Here is an 8,305-nt window from a genome sequence, read left to right as displayed (position 1 = left end):
GTAAGATCTATATCAGTGAGATTGTTCCCCTGAGAAAGTTAATCATAACAACGTCTCTATTTTTATTTGGAGTGCTTCTAAATAGTGATTGGGGGACCCAGAGGCCACTCTTGGTGCTACTCAGTGCAAAATGGTTCAATACCAGGGCCCAGTGGTACAATGCTCCTTGGGAACACTGGTGCTGAGGACTACTAGGGCCATGCTGTCAGTGTTCAGGGAACTCCAGGGATATACCAGATAGTCCTATGGAAGACACAAAAATGTTTTTGAAGATCCCTTCTATGAATCTACAGTGTAACTTTAGTTCAACATCATTTTATTGTGACATTGATTAGAAAATAATCAATTCCCGTTGGTTACTGTCTGTGTAGTTTGTATATTCACCTCAAGTCTCCATAAGTTTTTTTTCTGGCTACTCCAGATTCCCCCCTATCCCAAATATCCCACATCTTGCATCAGTTTCATAAGTATCTCAGCTTCCCCAGTCCATGAGTGGGTGTGTTTGTACACCCTACAATGAAAAGCCCTGTCTGGAGGAAGGGACACTTGCCTTCTACTCTGAGCTGTTAAGATAGACTTTGGCCATACACTGTCCTAAACTGCAATAAGCAGGAAAGAAGATGAATGAATAATACAAGCTCTATATAATATTACAAGTGTTTGAGGTTTTGTTTATAAGTTTTGTGATATTTTGTGGCCAGAAATAATATGCTAAAGGAACTTAGCTCTTGTTTAGACCAATTAGCTTGTGTTAAAACTGGTTTTGTTATACATCCTTTCAATTAAAGTCAAAATTTCCAAGAACCTATTAATGACATTAAGTGAGGACATACTTTAATTACTCCACCATATGAGAGAGCAGGAAAATTAGAGAAAGAAGGTCACTGCAACCATAATCAGAGTTTTGGAAAATATAATCCTTATGTTATTAAAGGCAGACTTAATAAGCAACCATCTGTGCAACCAATCAATAAAAGGTTCAAGTTACAGAGACTATTATTTCATCTAGCTTATGTGGTTTGGGGTATTGAAATAATGCTTTGTAAGTTCTCTTCCACTAAAAAGTGACAATACAATATTGCCTTCCTAAGAAAGGGATGCAGAGCAAAGTTCCATCAAGATTTGCTATATATGCACTGCAAACCATAAGGTTTTATAGGCGGAGTCATGGAGAAATTAAAAGCTAAGATTCCTGGTGTAGACCCTTCTCTGAACAGCTTAATCACATTGGTTGCCACAGTGAGGAACCAAACTTAAACCTAAATTATGCCAAGTTTTATCTAGTTCATTTTTTAGTTAAGGTTACAGGGGAATTTTAGGTTATCTCCTGCCATGAAAACTTTCTTGATCCTCAAGATATGCTGAAAATATTCTGCTAAGAAACCTGGAAGACACCACTTAGCTAAACGTTAAAGATATTGTTATAAATACAATACAAAGAAATGTCATACAACTCCTGATGCTATGATCTAAGGACACCATAACATCAGACAAGCCCAAACCAAGATACTCTTACAAAACAGTTGTCCTATGTTCTTAAAACTGTCCAATCTATGATATCAAAGAGATGCTTAGAACTAGTCCATATAAAAGGATGATACACAGGCAAGACAATGCAATGCATATGCATAAATGCAATGCATAAGAGGGAACTGAACCTAGGAGGAAAAAAATCAACAGAAAGACTTTGTTACACCAACTAGTGAAAACTGAATGTAGATTGTGTATTATATCAAAAAAGCACATATATTGTATCAATATTATATTTCATGGATATGATGCTCATTTTATGATGCCATAAGAGAATGTCCTTGTTTTTAGGATACGTATGAAGTTAGCTATATCTCTCTACCCCTATAACTGGAAATAATTCAGTGTCTGTGTATGTATGTACACATATATAGTGCCTACATGGAATAATGCCAATTGATATAAAGATAGAGAGTCATATGTAATATGTCTGGAATTCTTATCAAGTTTGAAACTATTCTCAGTAAATATTTTTAAAAATATAATGTGACTGTTGGGATGTAGCTTGGTAGAGTAGAGGCAGCTTCGTATGTAAGGGTCTAGAGTCAAACCTGGGGCTATAAAAATATACTAACAAAAATACCAACTTATTTGTTTGTTAAAAATAAATAGCAATGGTTTTTTAACAATACCACAGTAAAGTGGAAATACAGGAGATGTGAAAACCTGAGAACACTTGACTGTACTAGCATTGTAGGATAGTCACTAAATAACTCTGAGATTGCATTTTCGATAAACTTTAAGAGCAGGTATAGATAATCTCTAGGATGAGCTCTCAATCTCATATTCTGTATGATTTCTTTGTCTACATCTTCACTTTCATAGCACGAAGTCATAAACTTGTTTTCAAGTACATTTATTCTTTATTGATCAATTTAAAAATAGCAGACTTCTTAAGAGCAAAGCCACAAACTGGTAACAAGAAGTTTCATTTCAAAATGACACTCTGGAAATGCAATTTACTACATTTTAGAGTAGACTTCTGCTGACGATAAGTATCATGAATTCAGAGGCATGCTCATAGAGCAACTCTAGGTTTTGAGTCAAGACACAGAACATCAGCAGCACATTGACACATTTTAATAGGGAGATACAGCTTCTATTCAAAGAAAATGAAGAAATAGCAAAAATCAAATGAATAGTTTCATTGACATTATCAACATATCATTATCTGTTGGCAAAATGACTCTGACTCCTAGTGATGCGATATAAGCTTGACAGCTATCTTTACGAGTAATGAATCTGGGCAAACTTGATCGTGAAAAGCTCTTTGCTTAGACCTGGAGTAACCATCTGCAGACCTAAGAGAAATCTGCACAGTAATTCACTTCAGCAGGTAGAAGGATCCAGAAACCCCTGCATCTAAAGGGTAAAGCATCATTTTCATTTTGAGAACTACGTTTAGGTACTATATTTAATTTTAGATAGTCTCAGCATTTTTACCTGTCTCTAAAAGATTCTACTCACAAATCTGTCAGGTCTCCAATTTCAGAAAGTTGGCAATAGCAGTCTTTTCTCAGATGAATTTCAAAGCTTGTTCAGCTTGGTTAATTACAGTCATTATCATGAAAAATACTAGGTCACAGAAATTTATTTTCTTTTTGTTTTTTTTTTGCAGAAAAAGGTAATGTGTGAATATTATCCTGATCATTTCATACTCATCCATTACCACCAGATTTTATTGTTTGACTATGACATTGGTAGAGGTCACTGCAAAGCAAAGAGTAGGCAGGACAGAGTACCTTATGTCAGGGGTGTGACAACTGTGAAGTGTTACTGCATTGTTTTTTCCCCTTCAACACAAATGTACTGAGCTACTGTCCAACTCCTAAATTGTCCTACTCATCTTAGAAAAATTACTTGGCTTCTCTCTTCCTAAAATTCTACATCTGTGAAATGGAAATGATTTTATTTCTTGATAATCAATAACTTTGAACTTTTCCTAGAACTAAGTTTCATTACTTCAGAAGGAGTTGTGAATCTGCAACTGTGTGACATTTCTTTGGCTCCTTTATCCAGTCTCCACTAAAACAACAGGAAAGGAAATTTGGAAAAACACAGAAAAGATGAATGGAAAAGTGCAATGGGAGGAGTCAGAATTGTAACTCAGTGTAGAGCGTGTGCCTTACATGTGTGATGTCCTGGGTTCTATCCCTTGCATTGGAGGTCAGGGTGAAGGGAGGAAGTGGAGTACAATAAGAGAAAAGACAATAGTAACATTTTAAGACTGGAGAATGTATGACCTGGATAACCTGAGAAATTTGAATCCAAATCTGTTCATAAGGGAAAGCTGAAAATCAACCTCATATATCCAACAGCACCTAGAAAATCTTAGGAATTGGTGCTAATGGTTAACTCCAGGAGTTAGCATGAAAGTAGGACTTAAAGCAGAAGATGAACTAAAATTCTTCTTATGAAGAATTTAGTGTTCAGCATTGTAAACTAAAGTGATTAAAGGGAGAAAAATATTTAAAGTGCCTGCCAGAGCTTGGAGCAGAAAAGTGAAAGGACTATGCGTTAATCTAGGCCATCAAGTCTGCCAGAGGGGAAAGGGTGTTGCCCCATTTGCCCTCTCTTCTCTGGAAAGAAGGATGGCGGCCGCATGGGAGCCTTGTGGACAGCAGGTATGAGCCGGGGGTGTGGGGGCGACTAAAACCTCATGGGAAGGGGGGCGTTCCGGTCCGTCCTTCACGCCCTACTGAGGTCACCAGTTGCCCCCCACGAGCAGCTCTCCAGCACGGCCACAGCCCCAGAAGCACAGGGACTTAATGCAGAACCTGGCAGCTTGGAGCAGAAAAGTGAAAGGACTATGCGTTAATCCAGGCCATCATGTCTGTCCGGAGGGGAAAGGGTGTTGCCCCAGTCGCCTTCTCCTCTCTGGAAAGAAAGATGGCGGCCGCATGGGAGCCTTGTGGACAGCAGGTATGAGCCGGGGGAGTGGGGGTGACTAAAACCTCATGGGAAGGGGGGCGTTTTGGTCCGCCCTTCACGCCCTACCAAGGCCACCAGTTGCCCCCCACTAGCGGCTCTCCAGCACGGCCACGACTCCAGAGCACAGAAACCAATTTCTTAACTATCTGACTTTCAGTATAAATACTTCCAGGGTCAGTAAGTAAAATAGCAGAAATCCAAAACCAACATTTAATACTTGAACCCAGCTGTAGATAGCAAATCACTTCACAATGCTTTTTCAGCATGTCTGATTTGGGGGGGGGGGGGGGGTAAACTCTAAATAATAGTGGTGAATCTTTTATTGAAACAATGAATCTAATCAAAGCAGATAGAGTGTTAACTAGAATTCATCTGCCCCACAGGGACTGGGAGGGGTGGGGGGTGGGGTTTTATTGGGGTTCTTCATGGTAAAAAAAAGTATTGGTAAAGGGAAATGTGTTTGATATTTGCATGACTGAGACCTAAACCTGAAAGCTTTGTAACCTTTCCCACGGTGATTCAATAAATAAATTTAAAAAATTAAAAAAAATAAATAAAAATACTTGACACATATTAAAGAAAAAAAGATAAAGTGCCTGCCAGAGACATAGACTGGGGACAGGAGAAAAACTGGGAACATTGGTGGAGGGAAATGGACACTGGTGACGGGATTGGTGCTGGACACCATCATTCAACCAACGATAGTTCCAGAAACAGAGTAGTGATAGGTAGCAGGTGAGAGAGAAGTAATAAAGAAATTATAAGAATTTATCTGAGTTAAAAATATAAAGTACATAGAGGAAAACATAGGCATAACATTTCAAGATTTGGACCTTAAACATTTGGACTTAAATGATTTGATACCACTGGCAAAGTCAACAAAATAAAAAATAAGCAAATGGGACTACATAAAGTTAAACTGCTTCTTCATGGAAATAAAAAAACATGGTTTAAAAACTAAAAGACAGCTAACTGAATGGGGAAAAATATTTGCATTCGACACAGCAGATAAAGGTTTGATATCCAGGATATATAAATAACTCACAAACATCAACAACAATAAAAAAAATTTTAAATCCTATCAACACATGGGAAGAATAAATGAATAGAAACTTCACAGAGGAAGACAGACAAATGGCCAGTAGGTATGAGAAAAAAATGCTTGGCATCACTTATCATCAGAGAAATCCAACTCAAGATGTCAATGAGGTACTTTCTCACTGGTATTTGTCTCACATGCAGCCAAGCCAGGTTTTATTCCTGGCACCTTGTATGGTCCCCTGAACCTCTTCAGAAGTTATCACTGAGAACATAATCAGGTGTAAGCCCTGAGTGTACCAAAAACAAAACAAAGTAGATCTGATACAGCAGAAGCTGGGGTGTGGAGCACCAGTTCATTTTAAATCTCCACCCATGGAACAGGTGGCCAACCAGAATGTAGAATGGGATGGCTGAGGGTAGGATTTGGCAGCAGATAAAAGGAAACCCCCAGTCCCATCTCTTTCTCTGAGCACTTCCTCTCTGGACTCTTTCCTCTCTCCTAGACCCCTGGGGATCAGGTAGGGCAGCATGCCCAGACATGGGTCCTAGTACAAGTGGGCCACTCAGGGCCAGAAAGGGACAAGTATGGGCAGGACTCAGAAGCCCACGAAAGCTCAGGTTCAGGCAGGGCTAGAATGTCTAGGTAGTGACAAGGTACTGAGTACAGGAGTCTCACCCACAGTGCACATAACCATGACCAGAGACAAGGAAAGCTTACATGGGATAGAGCAGAGAAGGGAAAAGCCAGGGAAATCATTCATGAGACAGGGCAGCATTAGACAGGACCAGCGGCTTTATTCACAGGAGGCTAGTAGACTGCATGGGACAGGACAGGGAAGGTGTTCACGGGATCCGCAGCATCACGGACAGAACTCATGACGTCATTCATGGGTAAAAGGGAAGCCTGGACAGCTGGGGAGGGATCTGGACCTTTCTACCTTTATCTGTATAATAAGCTCTAACTTTTATTATACAGATAATAAGTTATAAATTATACATCTACCGAGTTTTGTATGCAAATCTTTCGTACAATTCTCAAGAAACTACCAGTGCGGGAAAATCTACTCTCATGCTAACAGAACCACACCAAAATATATCACCACTAAAGTTCAGAACCCTAGAGAAAAAAAGAGATGTATCACTTGCTCCTAAATAAAGGAATAAGCTATTTAAATAAAAATAACAGCGAATAGGGGTCGGAACAAAATTTAGTGGGTAGGATGCTTGCCTTGTATGCACCCAATCTGGGTTTCATCCCTAGCACCCCATATTTTGTGGTACAGTTGTTGACCTTACAATTTTTTGTGCTTGGGTTTCAGTTATACAATAATTGAGTACCCATCCTTCCACCGGTGCCCATTCCCCATCTCCAATGCTCCCAGCATCCCTCCCACCCCCACCCCATCCCACCCCACCCCTGTGACAGGGCATTCCCCTTTGTTCTCTCTCTCCTTTTGTGGTTTGTTTGTGGTTTGCAAAAGAGGCATTGAGTGGCTATCATGTTCAGTCTATAGTCTATTTTCAGCATGCATCTCTCCATCCTTCGGGGGGGGGGTCCTCCAAACACCCTTTACTTGGTGCTCCCCTCTCTATCTGAGCTGCCTTCTCCCTCAGTATGTGTGGCTTAGCACCCCATATTGTCCCAAGCTCTGCCAGGAATGATCCCTGAGCACAATCATAAGTAAGCTCTGAGTACAACTGGGTGTTGCCCAAACCCCCCAAATTAAAAAAATATATATATATAGTTAAAGACCATAGATTAGAATATATGCAGTTCTTGCAGTTCTTCCAATAATAACCCAATAGGTAGAAGGCAATGGGAAAATGTCATCAAGATTCCAAGGTTAAGTGTTAAACTAGACTACTCTTCAATTATCAATGAAGTGAAAGAGAGGAATGAAAATGTTTCATGTGCAAGAAATTTCCTGCCAAATTTAATCTTTGTGTGTGTGGGGGGGGGGTAAATTTACTCCTTATATATCCTTTTTCAGGATCCTACTAAGACAAGCTACATAAAAATGAGGGAATAAATCAAGGAAAAGGATATGAGAAAGACAGAACAATTGATGTAACTATAGAAGTCACAGAAATTCATAGGCTGATGGATCAAGGGGAATTCACAGAATGGCAGGTGTGCACTGGGAGTAGAGCTCCAACAGTCCATGTTGGGGTAAACTGTAAGACTTCAGAGAGGTTACCCAAGATGTTCAAACGAAGAGAAAACCTGATGTATGTAAAATGTAAAGAGGATATCTGAACAATTAATGGGATAGTGGGTTCGAGTTTATAATTAAAAATATAGAAAATTTTTAAAAATGTAGAAAATTTGGGATCCAAAGGATAATGTTGTGTCTTAGAGCATCCCCATATTACAAAGGGAAAACTGTGTATTTAACCCCTGGTGCTAAACATAGTTACAAAGGCTCTTCTATTTGCACTTAGCAGCTCTGTTCATTATGATTGATGCCTCATGTGGCAGGCCATTTCTGGCCACATTGGAACTTTTTGTATACAAGCACCACAACTAAAGGGGTACTAGCTCTAGCAAGCACCACAACTGAAGAAGATGTGAATTCACCATGGCCAGGGAGTCCTCTGGCTAGCATATGTGTGAATACAACACAGCCTCTGGAGAGTACTACAACCTGAATGTGTGCAAGCAAGAGAACTAAAAAGAAGTGTAACCCCATCTTAGCACCACAGCTAAGTGAATAAACACTTTAATCTAATGTGATGGCAAGCACAACAGCTAACTGTGCAAGAATTAGAGCCAAGAGTGAGTGACCTTCAGTCACTGCAACAA

This window comes from Sorex fumeus, unplaced genomic scaffold (assembly GCF_029834395.1).
Source record: "Sorex fumeus unplaced genomic scaffold, SorFum_2.1 ptg000086l, whole genome shotgun sequence".
Classification (NCBI taxonomy): domain Eukaryota; kingdom Metazoa; phylum Chordata; class Mammalia; order Eulipotyphla; family Soricidae; genus Sorex; species Sorex fumeus.
This window is presented reverse-complemented; position numbering follows the sequence as displayed.